This window comes from Notamacropus eugenii, chromosome 1 (genome assembly GCF_028372415.1).
Source record: "Notamacropus eugenii isolate mMacEug1 chromosome 1, mMacEug1.pri_v2, whole genome shotgun sequence".
NCBI classification, from domain to species: domain Eukaryota; kingdom Metazoa; phylum Chordata; class Mammalia; order Diprotodontia; family Macropodidae; genus Notamacropus; species Notamacropus eugenii.
In genome coordinates this window covers 285278623-285306111 of record NC_092872.1, presented here as the reverse complement: position 1 = coordinate 285306111, position 27489 = coordinate 285278623, and the positions used below count along the sequence as shown (strand labels likewise).

General features: G+C 38.7%; 1 pseudogene; it reads left to right on the top strand.

The window, feature by feature from the left end:
* The first annotated feature begins 7312 nt into the window (after positions 1 to 7312).
* LOC140525237 (protein PALS1 pseudogene) lies at positions 7313 to 9333 on the top strand (annotated as a pseudogene).
* The last annotated feature ends 18156 nt before the right edge of the window (positions 9334 to 27489 follow it).

Genomic DNA, 27489 nt, shown 5'->3' with positions numbered 1-27489 from the left:
AATAGTGTGCCCAGATCCGGGACGACCTCGAGGGCAGGGAGACTCCACCCATCACGTATCTCCCGGGGAGAGGCGGAAATACCCGAGCTAGCCGAGCTAGCTCAGTCTGACCTTCTTGAATCCCCGCTGTTCATGGAGGGCCTCGTAAGACTCTAAGATTTAGAAGTCCCACTTTTACCCACCCGAGACTGTCCACACGGATTTGAACTTCCAATCCCAACAGAGGAGGAAATAGCAAACCACTCCAGGATCTTTGCAAGAAAACCCCAAATGGGTTCACAAACAGTAGGACATAATTTTAAAAAAACTCCACAGTTGAACAACAACTACCACTGGCTTATCAGGGAACTTCCCTTCTTATGTGGGTCCTTCTTGCCCTACAACATCCTATCACCTGTTTCCTGCACACATTGAAATATCCCTCTAAAAAGTTAATCCTCTTCTCCCATTCATGGCTTTTCTAAAGGATTTTCTCTCATCCCCCTCTCAGCCCTGTTTCTGGCTTTCTGGACTTCAAAATCACATTGGGTACCTTTAACTACCTTGTCCCCCAACCCCTAGGCCCCACTGCTAATCTCTTTATCATGTGTTATCTTCTCTTTAATGGAACATAAGCTCCTTAGTGGTAGAGACTTTCTTTTCACTTATATTTGTGAAATTCTCAATGCGTATTACAGTGCCTGAAACAGAGGGAGTGCTTAATTAATGCACTATTTGGGGGTAATCATGGAACAAAGAGAATAAATATGAATTTTGATTCTTTCAAATCATAGAAAGCTAATATGAAATGACATTGCAGATGATACAGATAGGATTGGATTGTGGTCAGACCAATTCACCATTGCTTGGGTAGTCCAAAGGAATAGCACTTTGGGGTTCATAGACAAGATACATGGATGGCACCTAACTTTGGAGCACAAATTGAAAGATTCATCCAATTATCCATATTCCTTGAAATATGGATGAAATCAGGATGTCTGAGATTATGTAGGGGAAAAATTAAGAAGAAAAACACACATTCCAGTTCTTGGTGTGGTACAGCCAATGTTTCAATGGCAAGCATTCCCAGTCAGGCCATGATCACCATGACTACATCAAAAGGAGAACAGAATTAACATGAAACAATAACAGGTTCAGCAATCCAACTATTTCATTTAAATTGGAGGCATTTCAGAAGACTAACATGTTCCTTTGGTCATAGGAATATTCTAGGAGTAGACCATATATGAGGTTCTCCTCATGAATTCAAGATGCCCAAGGGATATACCTGTCCAACACTGCTCTCCTTAACTGTTGTCCTTAGACATATAAGCTTACCTTCCATGGCCTCAGGGATATTTTCTGAGCCTATATATGTGAGCATCTGGCCAATTTCCAGAGATTATGGAAACCTGGAGGTCAAATTGTACATTATCATCCCCTCAAAATTCAGATGGGAATAGACAGGGAAATTTAATAAAAGTAGAGACTTTTATGAGAATGAACTCATCTGCTTGACCAACCAACAAACACTTATGGAATATCAGCTTTATGCAGAGCACCATTTCAGTGCTGGGAGCCAGACCATACTGAGATGTCTATAAAGTAAGACCAGTTTCCTAGGGTTTCTAATCAGAGGATCTGAGTTCAAAAATCTCTGTCACTTTCTACCTGTAAGACTGTGGGCAAATCATGTCCCCTCTCTGAGCCTCACATTCTGCGTTTGTAAAATCAAGTAGACTTGATGGTCTCTGTAGTCTTTTCAGAATTTATCTATGAAAATACCCCTGTCTCCTAGACATAGAAGAAATAAACACAAATGTCTGTAATGTACAATATGATATGACACCTACTAAAGGGGGGCAGAACAGAGCTGCGAGTGTATTCTCTCATACTACAGGTCATCAAGCAAAATCTATATGACCACTTGTCAAGTAGATTGTTACTAATGATTTATTTTTAATTACATTTGATTTTTTTCAATGAATTCACTTTTGTTTTTCTTTCTCTCACTCCCCATCCCATTGAAAAAGAAAGAAAAATGAAATCCTTGTTCCAAATATGAAGTCAAGAAACATAAATTCACATATTGTCCATGTCTAAAAAAACATTTGCCAACCTGCACTCTGAGTCCATCTTCTTTGTTACAAAGTGGTAGTATCTTTCATACTGAGTCTTTCTTTGATATATTTGAGATATAAACCTAAAGGTAGCATTGGTGTATTAAAGAAAATGTTCAGTCTAATAAACTTTGGACATAGTTAAAAGCTGCTTTCCAGAATAGTGAGACCATTTCACAGTTCTACCAACAATATGTGATTCCTCCATCATAGTTTTCCTTTTCTGTCAACTTTGACAATCTGACGGATGTGAAGTAGAACCTCAGAGTTCTTTTAATTTGCATTTTCTCCAGTTACAAATGATCTAGAGAATTTTTTTCATATCACCATAGGTAGCTTTGACCTCTAAAAACTGCCTTTTCATGGCATTTGACCATTTATCAATAGGGGAATGGCTCTGATTCTTAAAAGTTAGACTTAATTCCTTATATATCTTAAAAATGAGAACTTTATCTGAAAAACTTACTGAAAATTATTTTCCTTATTAATTTTCTTCTTTTCATATTTTAGCTTCTTTGATGTATTGATGCAAATACGTTTCAATGCAATAAAAATCAAACATTTTGCCATCTGTGATTCTCTCTATCTCTTGATTGATGATGAACTTTTCACCATCCATAAGTTCTGACAAGTAATTTTTCCCTATGACCATTGTTTATTATGTCAGTCTATGTCTGCTTATTATAAACAACATGCTTTGAGGTTCTATTTTCTAATCCATTCTGCTGTCGTTTTCCATTTCATGACTTTCACATTCACAGTGATTTCTACATCCAAGGCAAAATCTTGTTCTGGAAAAATGACTCACCAAGGTTTTGCCTTGGATTTAGAAACCAAAGGCTTTTTCTATCTGGTTCATTTTTCTATAGTTTGGTGGAGGACTTATGGAGAAGATCTCAGCTTTACCTTTTCTTACTACGATGTCACCTTGACTGGGTCTATCATGTGAAAGCACTTAATAAGTATATTGAGGAAGCAATTCTTTTTTGGGGGATATGGCTTCATCTAGATTAATGGTTCTCATTGGTTGTATCAGACATGGTCATAGGTCAGAAGTCTTGATCAGGTGCACCTGGAAAAAAAAACATACACATAAGGAAGTTTCCCAATTCTCCTACATTTCATTATTTCCTACTCACCATGCTGTGTGCAATCATCATTATCATCAAAGGTTGAGAACTGCTGGACTCTGGCTTCTGAGAACTCCAATGATGTGATTCTGTTATATGAAGTCTAGAAAACCCAGAATTACATAAAATAGTGTGAATTACAAGGACCTAGGGTAAAATGGCTTACTGTGGATTCACAGCAACTTGGGACTTAAAATGCTATGGTAATTGGTTTGAGGATCAGTTGAATACATTATTCAAATAACCCTTTAGGGAACATATTTTAGGTTATTAGTAAGAAATGAAGCAATTGCCTCCCAAAAGGATATGGAAAACTTGTGACAAAGTGAAGCTGTGGTTTGATTAGTGAGAGATCATCTCTGTTGATCGCCACCTGCCCCTGGCCCAGACGCCATTGTCAGTATGAACAATGGGAATCAGTAAGTTAGAAGGAACAGGCATCCTTAGCCCAGTGCCTGGCATGTAGTTGGTGCTTAATGAATATTTGTTGATTGATTGGTTGAGTCTTAGTGTCCAAAGATCCATAGAGAAAGCCTAATGGCTGATGGAGAAGGCGGAAAAGATGTACCCAACACAGTATTGGACAAGACATATTCTCCAGTCTCTAATAACTCAATTCTCTGAATCCTTACCTGAAGAGAGAGAGAGAGAGAGAGAGAGAGAGAGAGAGAGAGAGAGAGAGAGAGGAATTTGCATAATAGAGAAAATATAGCTTCATCCACAAGACAAGACATCCAAAAATATCCTGCTTTACAAGTCAATTTTGAAGAATTCTAATCTTTAAGACAATTGCTCAACATACTCTGTCCACCATCCTGAATGTTCTGACAAGATGCCCAAACTGAACTATAAGTAAGTACCTGAAATACACCCAGGATTCTTCTCTTGTTCCTTCTTGCTTGTGCACCCCACACCCAAACTATTCCCCACCCCACTATAACACAGCAAGTAGAACTGAATCCACCTAGGCATGTGAGAAAGAGCCAGAGATTTCTGGGAAGAGTAAGGCTTCTTTCTGTCTGGGGTGGCCCCTAGGTTAGGGAATCTGACAGTTGACAGAGGCTTTGTTCAGAGCAACTACTCTGACTTCCCCCTTCCCTGTAAAAAGCTACAGTAACTGATGTATCTCCTGCAGAGAATGAAAGAACAAGATGCAGGAATGAAATTTGACCAAGGCTAATGTGAATGGCTAAACCAGACCTGAAGGAGAGGGGACCAGTATCTAGCTGAGCACCAATATCTAACTATGGCCTGAGGGAATCTACCCAAGGCAGGGACAAACACTGGTGAAAAATAAATTCCGAAAGTGGTAGAAGGCTGAGAGACAGCTCTGCTGTCCATCTCTAAGAATATATCTGCCAACAAATGCAGTAGGGGAAGTCAGAAAATAAATGAAAAAGGAACATAGGAGGGAAAAGAAAAGATAAAATCATTAAAGATTTTAAAAGAAAAAAATTAAAACATACCATCTGCAGGAAAATCAACAAGGAGGACACTAAAATTAGAAGAAAGATGAATATAAAAGAGAAAAAAAGTTACCCATTTATCCAGGAGGTAAACAAATGTCAGAACCTATGTCTTGCACAGGAGACATTATTAGCAGAATAGGAAAAAAAAAACCTTGAATCCATGATGGTCTCTACAAAGAAGGCAAAGAGAACAAAATATTTTACATCCAAATATGCTTATATGAATAATAATCTAGAAGAAGTAAATCAAAAAGTAGCAATGTTAAAAGAACACATGATCCCTATGTAAGCAAAAACCATTGATCTTGAAGAAAGTATATAAAAAGACCCTAACCCTCACTGAAGGAAGGACTGTAAGTCTTCCAGAAGAACAAGTCAAATTTAAAATCCTAAAGACCACAGCAAGAAATAATAGAAAACATCTACTGAAATGAACACACAACAAAAGAACTATTCAAAATCATTCACAGATTGTCCCAAGGGGAAAAAAATACCTTACACCTCAAAATCTTAAAATCTTAGACATACAGAAAAATTTAACAAATTCCAGAGGAAAAAACAATCAAGAAATGACAAGGAAAAAGACTTTCAAATAGAAAGAAAAGGAAATTTGAATAATATAAGACTATTCTACATCCATTAGAAACTATAGCAGAGAATATGATACTATACTCCAAAAATTAAAAACATCTTAAGATGCAACCTGAAATGGTATTCCCTGAAAACTTGAGTCTTATAATCAATGAATAATGAAAAAAAATGGATGTTCACTAAAAGAATAGCATTTAAGACAATTCTGGAGGCAGGAAAGCAGGAACATTTACAAATTTACAAATTGTCAATTTATAAATATCCTCCCAAACTGAAATGTAATAGAAGTAAACAAGCATTAGTTACAAAATAATTCAAATTTTTCCTAAATATTTTTAAGGATTGGTAATTTAATCACATATACACACACACACACACACACATATGTGTGTATGTATATGTGTGTGTGTACGTATTATGCAAGGAGATCAAGATGAAACGGAATGTAAAGAAAGAGAAGTAGTGTTGGCAAAGTAGACCTGAATCACCATGGACTTCAATTTCCCTGAAAGTGAATAAGTTCTATTTTGTGAGAATAAACAAGACTAGGATGGGGGTGGCAGGAAGAGATGTGTCAGTAGTAAGAAAATAAGTGAAGAATAGAGGGGACTTTGTGATGGACCGTAATCAAGTTCATGTGAACAAAGACGAGTAGATTAATCCTACATTCTTCACGTAAGAAGAAGGGCTGTAGGAGAATAGGATGAAAGGAAGGATTGAAAAAGGGTTAAAGAAAAGAGGTGATAGCGACCCAGCAATGTAGGGGGAGGGGTTCTGCTGAAGAATACTCCCATGGGGTAAAAAGATAAATATAATGAAGACAGAAACCTTACAATGGGTCTAAATCATGGGTTAGTTGGTACGTAGGGAAACCTCTTCCTCTAATAGTGTTGTCTCTCCTTGAACAACCTTTTCCCCCCTCAGGAAAATGTAGATTAGGGTCATTGAGAGTAAATGATGTCCCATAATGTTGGGAAGACATAGCCTCAGAGATAAGATTGTGTGCCAAATAGGAAAGAGAATGATCATGAGGAGGACAGGGTAATAGTTATCATAAAGCAATGCTTCTATAAGCTTTATTTTTTTTGTGAATCGAAACTTCTTATAGTGAGGCTTAACAGCAAAAAAGGGGGCTATGATATGGCAAAATGTACAAAGGAAATGACATAGAACTTGGTTAGAAGAGAGAGCTAAAACTCAATATTCCAGAGCTTTAGTTCTATAAGGAATATAAAAATGTTAAAAAATACAATGTTAGTATAAAGACCACAAATTTAAAAAAAGAAAAACATTGGAATACACAGGAGGTGACATGAATCAATTAAGACAACAAAGTTAAAAAAAAATCTTAGAAAAAGACTTAGAAAAACAATATAAATCAATGACATAAAAGAAGGGGAGAAGAAAGGAGAGAGATTTTGAACAAATCATTTAACTGAGAAAGGGAAAAAGAGGGGAAGGAAAATGGAAAGAAAGAGATGACCAAGTAAAAATAAAAATTCAATAAATTAAGTGAAATTTCTAGCAATGGAAATTGTTGACAGACAACAGAGAAAGTTTAAGGTAGGCAAGAGTGTGTGAGATACACATACGTGGGAAAAAAGATTAACTAAAACTAGTTATAGTAACAAAATATCACCTTAAAAGAAAAAGAAAGCCTTTTTCAAACTACTAATTAAAAGTACTAGAGAGGCTTGTCGGGAGGGCGGGGCGGGGTGGGCGGGGTGAGAAGCCTGGGAGGAGGGACCCCCTCCCTCTGGCCGGGCTCCCTGCCCGGGGTCCCAGCTGGACCTCACCGGGAGAGGGTGTGCAGGGGAGACCCAGCACCTGGAGCTGCCAGCCTTTGTCCCTCTGGGCAAACACTCAGAAGCTGCCCCTCCCCTAATGAAGCGAGTCTTATAGCATGATTATGAAGTTTCTATTTCAAGATGTTTCTTCTGGAATAAAAATGAATTTCATATGGCAGAATCAAGGTAATTGATTTGATACATAAAAAAGTGGTGCATATTTTTAATAAATAACAATGACAACTTTCCATATGAATGGGCCTGTTATGAATCAGACACTGAAGTAAAAAGTGTTGATCTGACATCTCCAGAAGAACCTCAGAGACATCGAGAGATGGTGGTTGATTGTCCTGGAGATTTGCAAACAAAGAATGATGCCAGTTCGTAGAAGTACATAACTAGAACGAATTCGCCAACAGCAAGAGGACATGAGACGTAGGAGAGAAGAAAAAGGGAAAAAACAAGAACTGGACCTTAATTCTTCCATGAGACTTAAGAAACTAGCACAAATTCCTCCCAAAATTGGAATAGATAATCCTATATTTGATACTGAGGAAGAAGTTGTCTTGAAGAGTCCTCATTATGCTATGAAGGTACTAGAAGTGCAAGACCTGCTCTCTTCACTCAAGTATATTCGACACACTTTGGTAGATTCCCAGATTCAGGATGACATTGCTCTGCTTTTACAACTTGTACAGAATACTGATTTACAGAATGCATTTAAGACACACAATGCTGTCACGGTGCATATGAATAAAGCCAGCCCTCCATTTCCTCTTATCTCCAATGCACAAGACCTTGCACAGGAGGTAAAAGCAGTTTTGAAACCAAGTCATCAGAAGGAAGGCCAGGACTTAAACGCTTTGCTAAATGCTCCTCACATTCAGGCACTCTTACTGGCCCATGATAAGGTTGCTGAACAGGAAATGCAGCCAGAGTCCATCACAGATGAGAGAGTTTATGAGAGCATTGACCAGTATGGAGGAGAGACTGTAAAAATAGTTCGTATTGAAAAAGCTCGAGATATTCCATTGGGTGCTACAGTTCTTAAAGAAATGAATTCTGTCATCATTAGTCAGATAGTGAAAGGAGGAGCTGCATAAAAAAGTGAACTATTACATGAAGGAGATGAAGTTCTGGAGATTAATGGCATTGAAATTAGGGGAAAGGATGTCAATGAGGTTTTTGACTTGTTGTCTGATATGCATGGCACACACATTTGTACTGATTCCTAGCCAGCAGAACAAGCTCCCTCCTGCCAAAGAAACGGTAATCCATGTTAAAACTCATTTTGACTATGATCCTTCTGATGACCCTTATGTTCCTTGCAAGAATTAGGCCTGTCTTTTCAAAAAGGAGATATACTTCATATTATCAGCCAAGAAGATCTTAACTGGTTGCAGGCCTACCGGGAAGGAGATGAGGATAATCAACCTCTGGAGGGACTTGTTCCAGGGAAAAGTTTTCAGCAACGAAGAGAAGCCATGAAGCAAACCACAGAAGAAGACAAGGAACCAAAAAAATCAGGAAAACTACAGTGTGCTAAGAAGAATAAAAAGAAAAGAAAAAAGTTTTATATAATGCTAATAAAAATGATGATGATGACAATGAGGAGATACTAACTTATGAGGAAATGTCGCTCTATCGCCAGCCAGCAAATAGGATAAGGCCTATCATCTTGATTGGCCCATAGAGCTGTGGCTAAAATGAACTTCGTCAGAGGCTTATGAATAATGAAGCAGATAGGTTTGCAGCTGCAGTTCCGCATACAACTCGGAGCAGACGAGACGATGAAGCAGCTGGCAGAGATTACCACTTCATTTCACTACAAGCTTTTGAGGCAGATGTAGCTACTAGAAAGTTTATCGAACGTGGTGAATTTGAGAAAAATTTGTATGGTACCAGCATAGATTCTGTGAGACAAGTAATCAGCTCAGGCAAGATAGGCCTTTTAAATCTTTGTATACAGTCATTGAAGAGCCTTCGGAATTCAGACTTGAAATCATGTATTATCTTCACTGCACCCCCTTCACAAGAAAGGCTTCGTGCATTATTGGCCAAAGAGGACAAAAATCCCAAGCCAGAAGAATTGAGAGACACCCTTGAGAAGACGAGAGAGATGGAGAAGAATAATGGCCACTACTTTGACACTGTAATTATGAATTCATATCTTGAGAAGGCATATCAGGAGTTGCTTCGATTAATTAGCAAACTTGATACTGAACCTCAGTGGGTACCATCCACCTGACTAAGGTGAAAAAAAAATCATTCCATAGCATGATTGTACTTTTCTCTAGCAAACTGCCAACAAGGAAAATTGCCTCCATACTTTAATGAGGCTTGAGTATTAGGTGTCCAACAGTGTCTTTATACCTTTGTTTTTATACCTCTTATGTTAATATGATTGGGAGAAGGTCTTCTGGCTGTTTATGAAGAGAGATCTTCACCTATGTCTTTCTAGGGATTCTTTATTCATTTTTTGATTATAAATTTAAGTTTAAAACAAAGCAATCCCATTTTAATCATAAAAAATCTTTCAGTCCTGTTTTTACTTAATAACAAAATGTTTTCTATCGAATCATACTTCATATTTCCAGAAAATGTAGTACATGTGCATACAAATGTGTGTGCATATAAAACAATCCATGTCACATAGTTATAAATATTGATGTAATTTAACACTTAAAAGAATTTACCTTGTGGAATCTTTGATCATTTCAGAATATGCCTATCAACTACAGGGCAGGACATCATTTGCCCAAAAAAACTGGTTTTTGTCATCAGAAGTGCTTTCTTTAAAAAAAAAAAAGGGCAAAAATACACTATTTCATTTTATTTTTTTATTAAAGAACTCTGCTATTTTGGTCTGTTTCAACACTGTTAGGTTTGAATTCATTCTAAAGCATATAATATTTAATCATAAACTAGATTCTGTTTTGATGGAACTATAATTTGGCTAACGTTTATATTGTGAATATTTCAGACTTCCATCTTTTCAAACTTTGTACATTAAACTTCATGTTCATCAACCTTGAGTCCAATGAAAGACCTCAAAAAAACAAAAAAGCCAAAAAAAGAACTAGACACAGAAACTGAGGCAAACATAAGTCTAACTCTTAAAACTTTTAATGTAAAAGGATCTGAACAATCTAATTAAATGAAAGAAAAATAGAGCTAATTTGTAAAGAAAATCTTTCCATCTGTTGCTTACAAGAAACACATCTCAAAATAAATATAGATGTAAAAATGTTGAAATCCTGAGTCTGCTTTGTCATGATGGTTTTGACTCATGCTTTATTTAGATTAACCTAACGCATCAAAAAATTATGCTTAAATGATCCACATAAACTGACATCAATAAAATAACAATAGCACATATTTCTGTAACATTTGATCATCTATAAGGCACTTAAAATATACTATCCCATTTGATCCGTACAATTACCTTGAGGCAGATGCAGTTATTATGCCATTTTATAGATGCCGAAACTGAGTCTGAGTGAGGTTAAAATGAATTGTTCAAGGTCACACAACCAGGTAGGTGTTTTAGGCATAATTAGAACTCAGGTCTTCTTGACTCCAAATCTAGCATTCTATTTAAGATAATAACTATCCTCTAAACAGCATAGTTTCCAAATTTATAAATGAAAAACAAACAGAATTGCAAAACAATATTCTTCTGCCACTATAACAATGATAATATCAATAATGAGATAATTCAATGTTCTCTCAGAGTTTGGCAAACCTAAAAATATACTTTTTGAAAAGGGAAAATACAAAATTAAAGAAATTGCTGGAGAATTTGGAGTTAAAAAGCTTTACATCATCTTGTGAATGAGACCACTAAAGAACACACATCATTTCTAGTGCATCATAACACTTTAAAAAAAAAATTGACACTATATTAAGGCAAGGAGAAATTTCAAAGACATATAAAAAAGCAGAAATACTAAATAAATAATTTACAGACAATAATGCAACAAAAATAGCGATCAATTCAGGGAGCCCAAAAGGCACAGACCTAAATAAAGACTTAATAACAAAGACCTAATAACAAATGGGTTAAAGAACAAATCATGGAAACAATTAAAACGTATGTGAAAGAAAATAAGAATTATGCAAAAACATTAAAATTTTAGGGCATAATACTAAAGCAGTCACTAGGGGAAGAATTCTATCGCTAAATAACATGCATTGACAAAATACAAAAAGTGATGCTTAATGAACTGAATATTCATAAAAAGTTAGAAATCCAAGAAATAAATCCAAATAAGCACAAAATAAGAAATCTGGAAAATTAGAGAGAAAATAGATCACTTGGAAAAGAGATAGCCTTAGAAAAGCAATAAAATGAGAATCAAAAGAGGAAGCATGTAAAACACTTTGCAAACCTTAAAATAATACAGAAATTCTATTTTTCATAATAAACGTTGGTTCTTTGAAAAAAACTACAAAATTAGTCAGACTTTAGGCAACGTGATCTGAAAAGGAAAAGACATGAAATCCACCCAAGAAATTTATTTAGTAATGACTAGCATTCTCATAGTGCTTTTAAGTTTGTAAGATGATTTATATGTTAACGCATTTGATCCTCAATAAATCCTTGTCATGTAGATGCTATTATAAGCTCCATTTCATAGATGAGAGAAGTAAGGTTGAGAGATAAATGTCTTTCTCAGGATGACAAAATCGTAAGCTTCTTCAGCAAGACTGGAATTCAGGTCTTTCTGATGCCAGACTTAATTCCCTTTCCACCACGCTACGAAAATTATAAAAATGATGAAATCATAATCAAAAAGGTCGAAAAAAATTGATAAACTACTATACACAATCATATGCCAACAAAGTTGGGAACACAAAAGAAATAATACCTGAACTAAAATATCAGGAACAAATTCTAAAAAGCTCAGTTTTAGAAAGAGAAATAATAGTACCATTAGAGACATCATCACAAGAAGATGAAGTGGCTAAAAGATAAAAGCTCCTGGTGCAAATGAATTTTCAAGATAATTCCGTCATACTTTGAAAGACCTGCTAATGTTTATACTATACAAAATTATTCTCAAAAATTGAGAAGGGAAAGAAGACATTCATCCATTGCCTACTCCTAAAAATGTGCTCGGGTATTCTTAACATTATTTAAAGCCTTCACTGTAATACCTGGGTAAGGAGTTTTAGTTTGGAGTCAGAAGAGCTGAGTTAAAATCAAAATTGAACTGCTCTGAAGCTATGTGGCCTATGGGCGCCTCACTGAGCCTTGATTGCTCAGTAAAGGGAAGGACTTGAACTAGATGAGTCCCCAAGTCCTTCAGGCTCTGAATGATGTAACAGAAGCAGAAGATCCCAAAGGTCCAACTCCTCCCAAAGCACAGTTGACTATCCATATCACTGCAAATCTGGGCATAAAGTAGATATAGGAACTTATATATGGCCCTGCCTTTTCGGTCTCCCTAAGGTAAATCACTTTGGGATTATTTTCTCTAGTTTTAACACAGGAAATTTATGAGCAGTTCTCAACTGTACGAATCCAAAATTTGTCTTTACAATACTATGCTGTTCACTGAATGACAGAACCAGAAAGGATCTGATGTCGAGTCCCTAATTTCCTGAGGCCCAGGGGAGGAAAAGGACTTGTCCAAGATCACACTGGCACTTCAAGGACTGAGGACTACTACTTCATAGTCCTCTAGAGTATTTTCTGTTCTGGGATATTACCTTTGTATTGACGTGCAATTTTCTGCCATTAAAAACGTATTCAAGAAAGGGTTCTGCTCCTATGAAAATGTTCTGTAGTCTGACTGTGGCCATGTTTCTGGGGAACCAGAGCAGCAGGAGAGAGGGCTTCAGGAAAGGGGCTTCTCCAATAGGATGTAAGCTTCTTAAGAGCAAGGAATTTTTTGTTATGAGTAATTTCCAGTGTTGAGACACCTTTCACCAATACAGATTGCCACCTCATCTCTACCTTATACAGAATTTCCTGAATCACTAATGGACCTACATGGTTTATACCTAGTCACCCAGTTAATCGGGATCCAAGAAGTCTTCCTGACTTGCTTCTAATCCTAATGCCACACTCACTATAAGGTAGCAGGGAACTGTAATATTCTGCAAGGAAAGAGAAAGGAAAACATGGAATAGCAGGGAGGGAATCATTATTAAGCACTTAGCACTGTGTCTACAAAACATGTTCAGATCTGGGGAGATGATAACGGAAAATAAAACAGTCTCTTATCTCAAGGAGTTTACAATCTACTAGAGGAAGACTCATCTGCCATACAGGCAACATGCATTCATTAAACCCCTCCTATTTCCAGCACTCTGCATGTACACAGTTAAAGAGGCTAGAAGAGAACATGATTAGGGCATAGGAGAACCAAAGACTCCTGGATGGAAAGAAGCTCAATGGTTATCTGCAATCTTCTTGTTAGAATTATGACAGTAGCTGTAATGATAAGGGACAGATTTAAGAAGAGGAAAGCAGTGGGTTTGAAGACCAGAGTCACTGAGCAGGAGAGGTAGATGGGATCAGCCAACACACTTAGAAAAACCCATATCTGAGCTGGAATCCCCCCTATAGCTTAAATAATCAATGATCATCCAGCCTGTGCTTGAAGACCTTTAGTGAGTAGGAACTGCAGCTTCTTGAATGGCCCAGCCTGATCTGGGGCAGTTCTGAGGGTTAGGAAGATTTTTCCTAATTCCAACCCTAGACTCACCTCTTTGCAATGCCTCTCTTTCTCCAAGTTCTGTCTCTGAAGTCAAACAGAAAAAGTTATGTCTTTATGCCATGTGACAGACCCTTCAATACTTGAAGACTGGTATCATGTCACTGCCCAAGTCTTTTTCTCTCCTGGGTAAAGAGCTGTATAATTGACCAATCATTTCCTGGCAGTATCTTGAGCCCCTTCTCCACCCTGACTGCCATCCTTTGAACATTCTCCAGTCTATCAATTTTCTTACTTAAATGTGTCACGCAGAACTCAAGACAGAGCTATCAGGATTCATCCTTTAAGAAAATTTGAAGAGAATGACATCAGTCAAGCCAAGAGAAGAATAAGCTGTCATCCATACTTTGCACTGTAGTCTTTTTTTTTTAATTTAAAGGACACAATTATGTAAGGTAGATGCTATTAATATACACAGTTGATTGATGAGGAAACTGAGGTTCAGAGATACTTAGTATCTTTTGTAACTTGCCCAGTCTTAGGCAACTGAGGCAGGATTCAAACCCAGCTCCAACATCCTATCCGCTTCCCCACCTTTTCTTTCAGGCTATCCAAGAAGGATCCATAGAGAAGATAACACACATTGAGCTATGCAAGTAAAGAAATAGTTAGGGTTTCAGCTTTATAAAATTGCCTGAAAAAAATAGAGAGAGATGGTAGAAGGCAGACATAATCTGAGAACACCTAGAGGTCCTGTTTTACTGTTATGTAAAATGGAGAATTATATTTTTTAAAAAAACCAGAAAGATCAAATGAAATCCAATCGGACAACGTCATGAATGCCATTCTAATTAATCAGGAATTAAGGCCAGAGGAAAAATAAGATTTGTCAAAGGGAACTGGTGATAAGAATTCCTCTGGATCCTAATTCCTCATCTATAAGAGGATTGGGCTAGATTCCTTCGAAGGTGCTTTCCAGCCCTAACATTATATGACTCAATAGCATCTCCATTTGCCAATACTTGGGACATAAAGGGATTGCATGGTATTTGAATGGAACTGTTTGAAGGTCATTCTTAAGTAAATAAAAGAAGAATGCTGAGGCATGGCTGATGATGGGATGAAGCAGGTGGAAGATTCAGTGGGCAAAGCAGGTCAATATTTTGGTTTGTTTCACAGAGACCATGGATAGGGCGATGTCATGACATAGGGAGACTAAAAACACTGACTTCCAAATATTGGCTCAATACTCTTCTTTTTGTCTGACTCAAGAGGAAGGAAACAGCTGTCCAGTAAGATGAGACCTTTAATCAGACAAGAAAAGCTTTCCGGTTTAAGCCTTTTCTTTTCCATCATTTTTTTTTGGTAGAGAAACAATGTGAGGTTTCTCCCTAGTGACACGATCTCCCCACCAGTTCACTCTGACTTCACACTACAGCATGAGCAGATATAAAAGTGGGCATGCAGGTATTATAACAATACTTTCAATTTATTTATGTCTCCAACACCTAATTCAGAATCTGGTACATATTAAGTTCTTGCTAAATACTTATTAATTGATTGGTTGATTATTTCATTTCTGTGGCTTGATTCTGTAGGCTGGAAACTTGGTGCTGTTCCACATTTCTCAGTAAAACACAAGGACTGTGAATATTATTGAACTGTTTTTAAACATAGAATTGTCTCTTGACTAGACTATTCTCATGAATTTAAAAGGGAGTTACCATATGGCAGTCTCCTAATTCCATAACATGACCATCAGCATCGCCCCTGCCTGAATTGGCTGCATGTTGGGTCAAATTATCAAATGATATTGCTGAAGGAATATTAAAATCATGTGAGCAGCTCTGAAATCCCAGTAGTTCATGAACTTTTTTTTTTTAATATCTGCCAAACCGAACAATGGGACCCTTTTCAATACCCCAGTGAACAACTATTAAAACCACAATTTACAACTACACATATCATCTGACGTGCTAACCAGGTGTTCCAATGTTATTGTTTGAAACCCGACCTCGGTTTAAATCAAACGAAGAAAAGCCAAAAGTCCAATTAAAATCCCACATTGCCTCTTTATCGAGAGGTGGGGGGGAAAGGCATTTGTTAGAGACTTAATGGCAGAAATCTCATAAAATTTCAGGCCATCTTTTTTTTTTAGTTCCTTCCCAGTTTCTGATTTCTAGCTTAGAGTCTCACAGCTTACTGGCATTTCCTGTTCCTAACTGTAGAGGAAAAAAAAGTAGAATAAATCTAGGAATTTCTGGCTTAATTTTAGTAGCATCCTGGACACTCTAGCTGAATTTGACAATTGAGTCTTGTCATGGGATATTACAGTCCTGCAGTGGGGGCCATTGACGGGCTCATTTCATTGGCTGTCCCTTAATCAGTTCCATCCCTCAGCTGCTTGCTTCTTGCCAACATGTGTCTATTTTATTTAATAGTTCAGTGACAACAAATTTATGTTGCTAAGCTCCAAAAAGTAAACCATACTCAAATACCTCCCCAAACTGCCTTTGCAGACATCCACCAAGGTAATGTGGAATTCAGTTGTCTTCACTGGGCTGTAATGACTTCCAGACCCCAGCTGCCCGATCTTTGTCTTCAGCCATTTTTCTCCTGCTAGCTCAACCACTGAATAGATGATGCCTTTCCAGAGATCGTTTTCCGACATTGTCACCTGGCCCTCCCACCCCTGATTTCTCTACAGACCCTGACATCTCCCTGCTCTGACCTCAGAATCCTCCCACATACAGTGGTTTTATTTTTAATTTTTTTTTCTCCTTTGCTTGCTTCTCAATGCCCCATAAAACAAATTAACTTGCTTCCCTTGGACAATTCTGCCTTTTCCCAGGGATGAAAATGAGACAACAGAGTTTGCTGCAGCCCTGGCTAATTTATAATAAATAGAATAATTTATAAACTAGATCAATTTTTTTCCCTTTTTTTTTTTTTTACAGAATTTGTGAAACTGGGGGAAAATGTGTCAGTTACGGCACATCTGTTCTCCTTTATGCCTTATTTAAGAAAATAATTCTTGCCAGATTTTTACCCACCCATAATAATTACACAATTTTTACAGATGTAGTTTTAACAGCTTCATTTGGGTCCAAAATCCTTAATACAATTTGCTATGAATTTACTTCTTGGCTTCTACCTCATTATGTTTTTGCAATAAAGAGACGGCAGGAAAGTCGTTAGTTTCCAGCCATGCACCTTTTACTAACATTTTTATAAACAAAACTGCTAGAGTAGAAATTAATGCTGCCATCATCACAGTTGTTGTTACCTATTATTATTTTTATTATTACTAGTGCTGTTATTATTATATTGTTATAATCTTCTTTGATCAAGTTCAGATAAAATGGTGCTAGAAGTTATTTTACCATTATTCTTTTAGGTTCAATATTTTTGGACTATTGTTGTTGCAATTTTGTTGATATTATTATTATTATTATTATTATTATTATTATTATTATTATTATGGCTATTATTATGGCTATTATTATTATACCTGACAGTTTTACCCTGGAGCACTGAGTCTTCTTTTAAGTCATTTTTCTTTTTCTTTTTTTGTTCTCTGTACTTATTTGTGGCATTGTCCCAGAGAGGACCTGCTGACATATGTGAAAAATAATGTGAAAGGAGACTTGAGTTCAAATCCCACACAGCCACTTACTAGCTGTGTTATTCTGGTCAAATTTCCACCCCCTCCTCCCCACTACTTCCTCCCTGCCAGCCTCAGGCTCCTCAAGTAAGACAGTAAGATGGTCATAGTTACACAAAGGGTTGTTTCAGGTTTCAAGTGAGACCCTGTGGCCTCGCTAGCTAGGGAAGTGGAAAGGATTGGATGAGGTAATGCACAGAGAGCTCTTTGGGAATTGTCAATGCTAGATAAACATCAGTTGCTGTTGGGAAGGAATGAGGGGTTGGCTGGCTCATTCCCTGGGCAGCCTGTGTTCTCACCAACTGAACACACATCACTTCCTGGAAAGAGAAGAAAAGGAGAGCTCATTCCATCCCTGGACTCAAACTCAACCCCAGAAGTAAACCTTCTTGACATGCTGCTCACAGATATTCCCCACAATTTCAAGGTCATAGCCTGTGGGGGCCAATGTCTTCAATTCAATTCAACTCAACTCAACTCAATTCTAACAAGTATCTAGTAAGTACCTGCTGTGCACCCACACACAAGGTGGGCTCTGGAGAGACAGACACAAGCTAAGACAAGCCCTGCCCTTGAGGCACTTCCATTCTTCTGGGAGATAAGACCAGGGCACAGATAAGGGAAAGTGATTAATCTGGACGCTGCCACTTTCTCTATTATTCAGTAAAATACCCTGGCTCCCTATTACCTCCAGGGAGAGAGCAAATCATCGATGGGGTTTGTAAAGCCCTTCACTGCCCTGCTGTTTTCTGCCTTTCCAATCTCCTTACACTTTAGTCTTTGTCAAGTACTTGAAAATCCAGTGACAGTGGCCTCTGTGCTGGTCCTCTCTCGGCAGACAGGAGATGCCATACACATTCTTCAACTGTCTCTCAATCCTCAAATTCTTTCCTTCCTCATGACCCTGAGTTTTCAGCTTCTTTCAAGTTTCACTTAAAATCCCACCTTTTGCAAGATGCCTTTCTCAGTCCCTATAATGCCATTGAACACTTTCTCTCTGAAATTATCTCCAGTTTCCCTTGCAAGCAGGTATGTACACATAAAAGTATGCCTCCATACACCACATGCATACCTATGCACATGCATGCAGTTTGGACAGTTGTTTGAGTGTTATCTCCCCTCTTAAATTGTGAGCTCAGTGGAGGAAGAGACTCTTTTTGCTTTTTCTCCTCCTCTTCCTCTTCCTTCCCTCCCCTTCTTCCTCATCCTTAATACACAGTTTCTGGCACGTTGAGGGTACTTAATAAGTACTTACTGAGAATTAATTTTCATCAGCTTGAGAATGACACATTCATACCTGGTGGTTATTGAGTTATTTCAGTCATGTCTGACTCTTCTTGACCCCATTTTCAGTATCCTCAGGAAAGACACTGCAGTGGTTTGCCATTTCTTTCTCCAGCTCATTTTGCAGATGAGGACGCTGAGGCAAACAGGGTGAAGTGACTTGCCCAGGGTCACACACCTAGTAAGTGTCTGAGGCTGGATTTGAACTCAGGAAGATAAATCTTCCTGATTCCAGGCACCCCCTAGCTGTCCATGATACCTGGTTATCAAGAATATGATATCAAGAATATTTAGTTGAAGGAGGAAGCTAACAGATGGTGGGTTAGAGAAAGCACCTCTGCTGTCTTCCCAAGTTCCCTCTCCCTTTAGCAGTGACAGTGCTTCAGGATATGTGTGCTGGACATGGCATATAGTTTGCTACAGGAATAATAATTGCTAATCCATTGGAAGCTATCATGGCCAACCCAATTCATGCAACAGGCTGACTGCATGTTGAAACGCCAAGTTTGACCTACCCTCATAGAGCTATAACCTGGAGATCTTGCAACTCCCTTCCAGAAAAGGTGACAGAGAAGTCACAAGATCAAAAGTTGACCCCTCTGATGTGCCACTGGACCAAGCTAAGGACCTTAAACAACTAATGGCTGAGAACTTCAAGAAGACTGTGTCATGTTTCCCAGAATCATTTTAATGCAATCACCTCGGAGGTCATCCAAGACTGTAATTCATGGTGAAGGCTCTGGGAAAACTCAAGGTAAGGGGCAGGGAGTGAGGGATCACTGGTCCTTGGTAAGTTATGGTGGACTTATTGATAGGGGGCCTGGGCTCCCAGAGGATTGATTCAGCTACAGTCGGTAAGTCCTTTACACTCTCTACATTTCTAGCTCATCCCCCCACCAAATGTGATGTTGTTCACAACATTAAGAATCCCTTAAATAATGAGACAATTAATGTCAGTTTCCTCTTTTTTAACAAAGGTATGATTGGTGAAGTCAAGGCACCATGCAACTCATCCAGGGCAATAGTTGTTGCATTTTCTCTAAATTTGGGGAGGCCCCCAGCAGAATGCATAGGCTCCATACACAATACCTGTTAAGCTTCCTGGCTGTTGGACCTTGAGCAAGTCATAAGACTTTACACAGATTCGCTTTCCTCATTTGCAAAATGAGACCAGTAACCTGGTTATGGCTAGGATCCAACATGATCATGGAGATAAACTCTTATGCAATTATAAAATGCCATGTAAATTTCATTCAGTGTTTTATTATTCCTGTTAGTAACATTGTGTGGTGGTTGAATAAATGAATGAGAGGTGTAGTAGTGTACCTTGCAATGATTTCCTTCAGGCTATTTCAGGCATTCTTATGTCCAGAAATTGTTTTGAGAATCAAGAACTGCTTTTGGGGGAAAGATAAACAAACAAACCTGCCCAAACTCATATCGCTGTGTCCAGTGCCTAACATCATAGCATATTCAGTAAGCAGAAGTTTTAACAAATAGAATTCAGTACCCCTTACCTTTCTCCAAACCCATCGCAGTGAAAATATGTGCTGGCTGCTAGGCATCTATCTTCCCTCTTAACTATCAAATTAAAGGGAATCATTCCAACAGTTACCAGAAAACCTTACAGGACTATTTCTCTCTTGGTTAGAGTCCGTGGCTGTTGACCTTTGTGAGAGGAATGGGTCAAAAGCACTGGTGAGTGTTGAACTAACCTATACTGGTGAGTGTTAAACTGACCTGAACTATTACGGACTTAACGCTGGTGTCATTTCTTAGGGCTTAACTGTGAAAAGGACCGGACCTGGAACACTCAACTTGTCCTCGTTCTAGCTTTCACTTTAAAATAATAATAATAATAAAATCAATTGAAAGTACTGGACCTCAGAAACCTAGCAAATACGTGAACTAGGAAATGGATAGAAAAGGAATGAGGCCACCGGTATTGGCCATTGGTAAATGTATTTGTCTATTGTTGATCTTTTGAGTTTTCATTATCTCTTATGTCCATTTTCTTTCATCTTCTTGTAAGCTTTCTTTGAGTTGGGCTGGATTTGTTCAAACTTTATGCTGGGCAGAAGGGGAATATTGTGAGGAAGGAACATGACCACAGCCCTGGTACTGCTTGCACTTGGGGAACCAAGGCTGCAAAGAGATAGAATAATGGTAGATGTCCTTCTCAGAATCTTTCACCTAAAAAAGGTGTGCTTCTTAGTCTCCAGAGGTCAGGAAAACACCTCTGGAAAGCAGGATGAAAATAAGCAAAGAACATTCTCCTCCTTCAGCGCACACTGCCTTTCATTTTAAACCTCGGGCTCACTTTTGCCTCCCATCTTCTTCCTGTTCTTGGGTCGGGGGCTCAGCTCTGACGCTGAACTGACATTCCCCCAAATTGCTTTGTTGTTTCATGCTGCCACACTGTTTTTTTTGTCTGGTAGGTGCCATTGGGAGATTCTCCAAATAGAATGATAAACACGTTCCTTGCCATTTCCCCATTTTCCAAAATGTATTGGAATCACCCCTTTCAGGGTTCTAGCTGAAGGCTCTCTGCCTAAATGGCTGAGATCGACTTTACCATCATGCCATCTTTCATTGGTCCTGTGACTTGGAGTTTTCTGGTGTTCCATCTAGTTGGAAAAATTGCATGGGATAATTCCTGTCTGATAAGGGAATTGATTAGTCCTGCAGATAGCCCCACACCTTTCTTACATTAACCTTACATGACTCAGAGCAGTTGCATCACCTTGGAAAGCAACAAATCCAGCCTGTCTACATGAAAGATGAATCTTGCTTGTTCACACATGTGTGTCTGTGTTGGGGGATTGGGAAGGGGGATGGGGAGAGCATAAGGGGAGGGGGCTGGTCTTTCCAGAGTGGCCTAATGAGTTTCCTTTTGGGTTGGGAGGAATAACTAACTCCCCATAATGAATTTACATGATATGCCGCCCTCCTTTACTGTTTAATTCATTCTGCAGCCTTGATGTTGGAGGAGCTGAGCAGAGGGACCAAGAGTAAATCCAGTTGACTTGGTGTTCCAGTTAGCATTAACAACAGGAGCGGGAGAGCTCCCAGCGATCGACTGTCACTGACCCTTCAACACGAATCAGAAGCCCTGTGATTCCCATATTTCCCCTACTAAAGCAAATACACAGCTGCACAGGGGCGTGTAGCTGGCTGTGAGAGTGCCCTGTGCTGGGTGGTCTGGGGACTTATCCTACTTCCTATCTCATTTGCCTGCAAACGCCTTCACCTTGTCAGGGCCAATAATTATCCAGGCGGTGATGCTGGGAGCTGCCATTCCTTAAGATTGGATGAGATTGAAGAGGCTGGGGCTGCGCTCCTCTGTGCCTTTCTCACTCAGTTAGGGTATCCACTGGGGGCCGACCAAGGCCTACAGCAGCGTTACACTAACTTTCTCTCCCCTTCCTTATTATGGAGCTTAATAACAGCAGGCAGTGTATTAATATGTAAGAGATCAAGAGATTATTGATTAGAATCACTTGCCTAATATCCCCTGTCTGTCATGTAGTTCAGCAAGCCTTTCATGATTTTGTGTGTCAGGCCATTTAAATATTCATGACGGAGCCTGCTTTGTACCTCCACGGCTGAATTTCTAATTAATCTGTCAAAAGAAATACAATATGCCCCGAAGCCTTATTATTATAAGGGTCAGCTGAAACAGAGCTGGCCTGGCTAGGCCTAAGGGGTAATTAATTATAACAATGCAGTGTTTACCTTGGTTGGTACCTGCGGCCTAAATGAGCACTAAATTAGACTCAAGCCCCTTCCGAGCCCGCGTTTGAAGCGTCCCGATATGCCAGACTAAATCATAATGATGGGGAGGAGAGAGTGGAGGACCGCTGCTGTGTAACAACATAATCAGCAATTATAACTGGGAAATGGGGAGAAGGGGGAATTTTATCTCATTAGAAAAGCCCGAGTAGAAAGTTTTTTTTTTCTGTCACCAGCTCTTTTCTTTCGAATTCAAATGATCCCACTCTAAAGGTGAGAGAGCTCAAATTTAATTCCAGTGCAGAAAGCTGCCCTAATTAGTGGTACGCTTTGGCTAAAATATGAATGACATTTGCTCCAGCTTGCAGCGGCCTATTAATAGAGGGTGTCAGAGTGAAACATTAAGTGTATCATTCTTCTGTCAATTTATTTCTGTCATTATTGTTTCTTTATTTCCTCTGCCACATTATGGTCACTAATTTCAGCTCCCTTTTATGAGATTCTTAATGCGGGCCTTTAATGAACTCCGAAAACTCAGCCACAACTCTGAAATTAAAATACTAGTCTCCTGTCAGCAGTGTGACGGCAGGGCCCAGGCAAACTTGAACAGGATCATTCTTGTGTCAATTTATTTCTGTCATGATTTTCCTTTATATCCTGCCACACTAGGCCCACTAGTTTAATTCCATTTTTATGGGACTTGTTAATGTGAATTTTAGGTGGCTTTTAATCACCTCCAAATTTGTAGAATATCACAATAAATCATAACTGTATCCCCTCTTATGACAATTTATTTCTGTCATTATTTTTTATTTCTCCTTCCTTATTACAACTCCGAGTTTCATCTCCTCCTCTGTGACCTTTCCATGGTTGCATTTTAAGAGGAAGCAAGCACACAGAAAGTTGGGTCTTTCCGGGGAACACAAAAAAAGAGATGTTTGATGGGGTGACTGGCGTCCTGGCCTCTGCAGGCAGTGGCAGCAGGCACAGGTGTCGATTGACAAACAGGCTGCCCGAGGCCTTTGACTCTTTGCCACAAGGCATCTGAGCCAGAACAGAAAGTTTGGGAAAAGGAGTCTGGAAAAGATGGAGGACTTGATGGGGACGAAAGAAGAGCAATCCTGCCGTGGAAATACAAGACATAATCCCTATATAAAGGATACTCCCCAATGTTAACGGCTCAGCAAGTGCCAGCTTCTCTGAGAGGAGCATCTCAAACCACTGGCAACCAGATTCATCTATGTAATGAAAGTGGCTAATTATCTTGGATGAATCTTATTCTGGATGGAGATTATGAATAGACGATTAACATTAATTTTTACTCCCTCCATACACACACATTTTGGTTTGGTAAACACCAGAGCCTTGGGCGAATGCAAATAGAGTTATCCCTTGTACAAACGTACAGCCAGGGGTGCTGAGAACTGTGGCCTGCCAAATCACACATTTAAGGGGAACTTTTCTTCTACAGCTTAGATCTATCTTAAGTTATCTCTAATGAACTATAAGTCAAAAGGAAGGTTAATGGCAGAATTTGTAAATTGTGTATATACAGGAGAGTTATGATCAGGAAATGACTACAGGGCCAGCCTTGGAGTCATTAGAACCTGGGTTCAATTTCCATTCCTCTGGCTTATTAGCCTTATGACTTTGGACAAATCATATAATCTTTGAAAACCCCAGGAAACTTTTTAATATTATGAATTTTAGTTTTCACTATTCATGAGTAGAGATCTACCTGCAACAAATCATGGGGTTTCTCTGTGTCTCTGTTTTTCTCTTTCTGTCTCTGTTTCTCTATCTGTCTCTCCACACACTCTCAGGTATTACATGAAAGACACATGCATGTGCATATTATATATGTGTGTGTGTATATATATATGTGGATGTATATGTGTATATATATTATATGTGTGTGTGTGTGTATAGTATATATTATGTATGTTGTTGTTGGGACAGTTGGGTGGTGTAGCAAATAGAGTGGTAGACCTGGGGTCAGGAAGACTCGTCTTCCTGAGTTCAAATCTGTCCTTGGACATTTACTATCTGTGTGACCCAGGGCAAGTCACTTAACACTTCACCCTTAACCAAAACAGCAACAATGAGTGTGTGTAAGTGTATGAGCACAATGAAAGAAGGAGGGGTGTGGTCTGTCTCTATATCACCATGAACTGCTATAGGCAATATCCTCTCACATTCTGATATGGAACTCCTCCACCCTGCTTTTCTGAAACACCTGGAACACTTTAACCCGTAGAGTAAACTCTGACCCTTCCAAAAACAGAACCGAAAATGGACTGTCTTCATGCCCATGGTAGGTAATCAGTCATTCTGCAAATGTTCATTAAATGCCTTCTTGGTTCTAGGAGGTGTGTTTGGTACTGAGGATATCATAACATCTCTTCCCAAAAGGATCTGGTAGCCTAATAGGGTGGATTGGCCACCTAAATCCAGTAGATAATGTGTATGGGAGAGAAGAGCCATATAAGATCTCTCTCATGCAGTAATCTGTTTCTCTGGGGTCCTATTTCCCTCAGTATACCTGTTGCATACTGCCTTCCTTCACTGTAAGATCTGTCTACTTGTTCTGCTTCCCCAATTTTATTATAAATGACCTCAGAGAAGGAATTTTATTTAATATTTCTCTCTTTTTTTCTACCAACAGTTCCCTTCAGAGAATAGATGTCCTGTTAGCAGGAGGTCTAGACTTCAGTAAAACTAATGACATATGAACTCTCCCCAGTGTTGTACACTGGAAAACTGTAGAATGGAAGTTCTTTGAAGGCAGGAGCTGTGGAATTTTGCTTTTGTATACCAACTGGTGAGTAAAGTACCTGGGAGGAGGTGAGCCTTTCGTAAACACTTGTTCAAAGGTATTTCGAAAGTTGTCTTAGCTGTCAAGAGGTCACATGTGCTTGTAACATATAGTGCTAGACACAGAGGAAGAGGCCTTGGGTTCCAATAACAGTATGGTCAAGATGGTGCCTTGGATGAGGTGCCTCTGTTCTCTGGACTTCAGTTACTTTTGCTATAAAATGAGGGCATTGGAAGAGATCATCTCAGAGGTCCTTTCTAACTTTAAATATGTGAATCTTGTGATATTGTGGGATTCTTGTAAAAACCTTCATAGCAGCCTTCATGGAAGGCCCTGCATGAGGCTTCCCTACTTCCTGGTGATTTAACATTCCCTAGAGACTGGGGCAAGAAGTAGAATATCCATTGGGCAGTGGTTGCTTTTGCCACATGGCCAGCCCATCCCTTTTCTAGTCAGTAAATCCTTATGTAGGGTATTGCCTTACCCTTTCTCTTCAAATCAATTCCTAGTATTAAAATTTGAAAAATATTTGAAGCAATATACTCAAATATTTGAAAATAAAGTTACAGAACAACCCTATAAAAGAAGGAAGGAAGGAAAGAAGGGAGGGAAGAAGGAGCAAAGGTAATTATTCATGTATGTATGTGTATGTATGTGTATATGTATATGTATACATATACATATACACATACATACACACATTATATGCACATGCGCATATATGTATATATATGTAGTTTTTTTCTTTTTTAGGGACAAAATAATATTGGAGCTTTCACATACGTAGGTTTTGTGTTGTGAAAAGTGTTTTATACATATAACTCATTACATTTTATTTATTCAAAGAAATGGGTTTTAGTTTCAGCTCTATTATGATCTAGATGTCTAACTTCATCGCCAGGATGGAGACCTTTACTGAGTCTCAGTTTCCCCATCTTTTGAATGAGAGGGATGAGCTTTAGATAATCTCTTATATTTCTTCCAGTTCCAGTATTCTTCTATTGAAAGCCTCTTCTTTCTTCTGTCATACCACCTGTATATCCACCAACATTTGAAACATTCATTTATCAGTGTCTTCCGCTGGGAGAACACTGGCCTTGGGAAACTCCGAATCATGTTTTTAATCCAACTCCAACCTGAAAACAAAGAGAGCAAATGAAAATAATCACAATAATTGTGAGGCTCACATTAGACATTAGTTTCAATGTCATTTTCATCAGTCTAGTCACTGATCACATAGAACAAAACGATGGATTTGTTTTTTTACCTTATTGCCCATCCCAGAACACATCCTGATCAGGGTGAAGAGTAAAATGTCCAACTAGTACCCAGAAAAGAGGAAGTGCTAGGCATCCAAGTGCCCTATGCATGGAATAACCCAGTCCCACAGATTTGGGAATTGTCATTACCTGAGCTACTCTCCCCTCAGGGTATCACACAGTAAATTAGATTTAAAAAACCATTGCACCAGAAGAGGTATGGACAAAATGTTTTTAATAGTTGAAAAATCTGAGAGTCAGGGTGGGGGAAAATAACTTGTTCTGCATAACTCAATTAATAGCAGAACTGGGACAGGAAGCTGGGGAGGATTATAGAATCATAGAGCTAGAAGAAGCCATATACTTCCACTGTTACCTAAAGTAAGAATCCACTTCACAACATTCTTATGAGAGGATCTTGTTTTCTTCTTGAAGACCTCCAATGATGGTGAACTCACTACTGCCCCCAGGCAGCCCATTTCACTTCTGAATATCTGAAATACTTCAGAAATGTTTCATCATGTTGAGTTGAAATGTGACTTCTTATAGCTTCCAACCCTCTTTCCTAGTTGTGCCCTCTGGGGCCACGCAGAACAAGCCTAATCCCATTTCCATGTGACAGCCCTTCATGTATTTGGAGACAGTTTTCAACACCCCCCTCCTTTCACCTGAGTCTTCTTTTCCTCAGGCTAAACATCCCCAGTTCTTTCAAACCCAAGTTCTTGTCAGTAACGACAGAGTGGAGATGTTCGTGGAAGTAAAATATTTTTGCAGACTCCAATATTTTCTGAACATTCGAAGTCACTGAGCTATTATAGTATGGACTGAACTGTTTGGTTATACTCATGTAAGAAATGCATAACTATTTTTTTCTAAAACATCTGGTGGTGAAGTTTCTAATACTGTTATTTCCAATCAGGTACTGTATGAGTTGGTATACCCAAGAAATTAATCTTCCAGGGGTCAGCCTTCTGGTTATGATTCTCCTCACTCA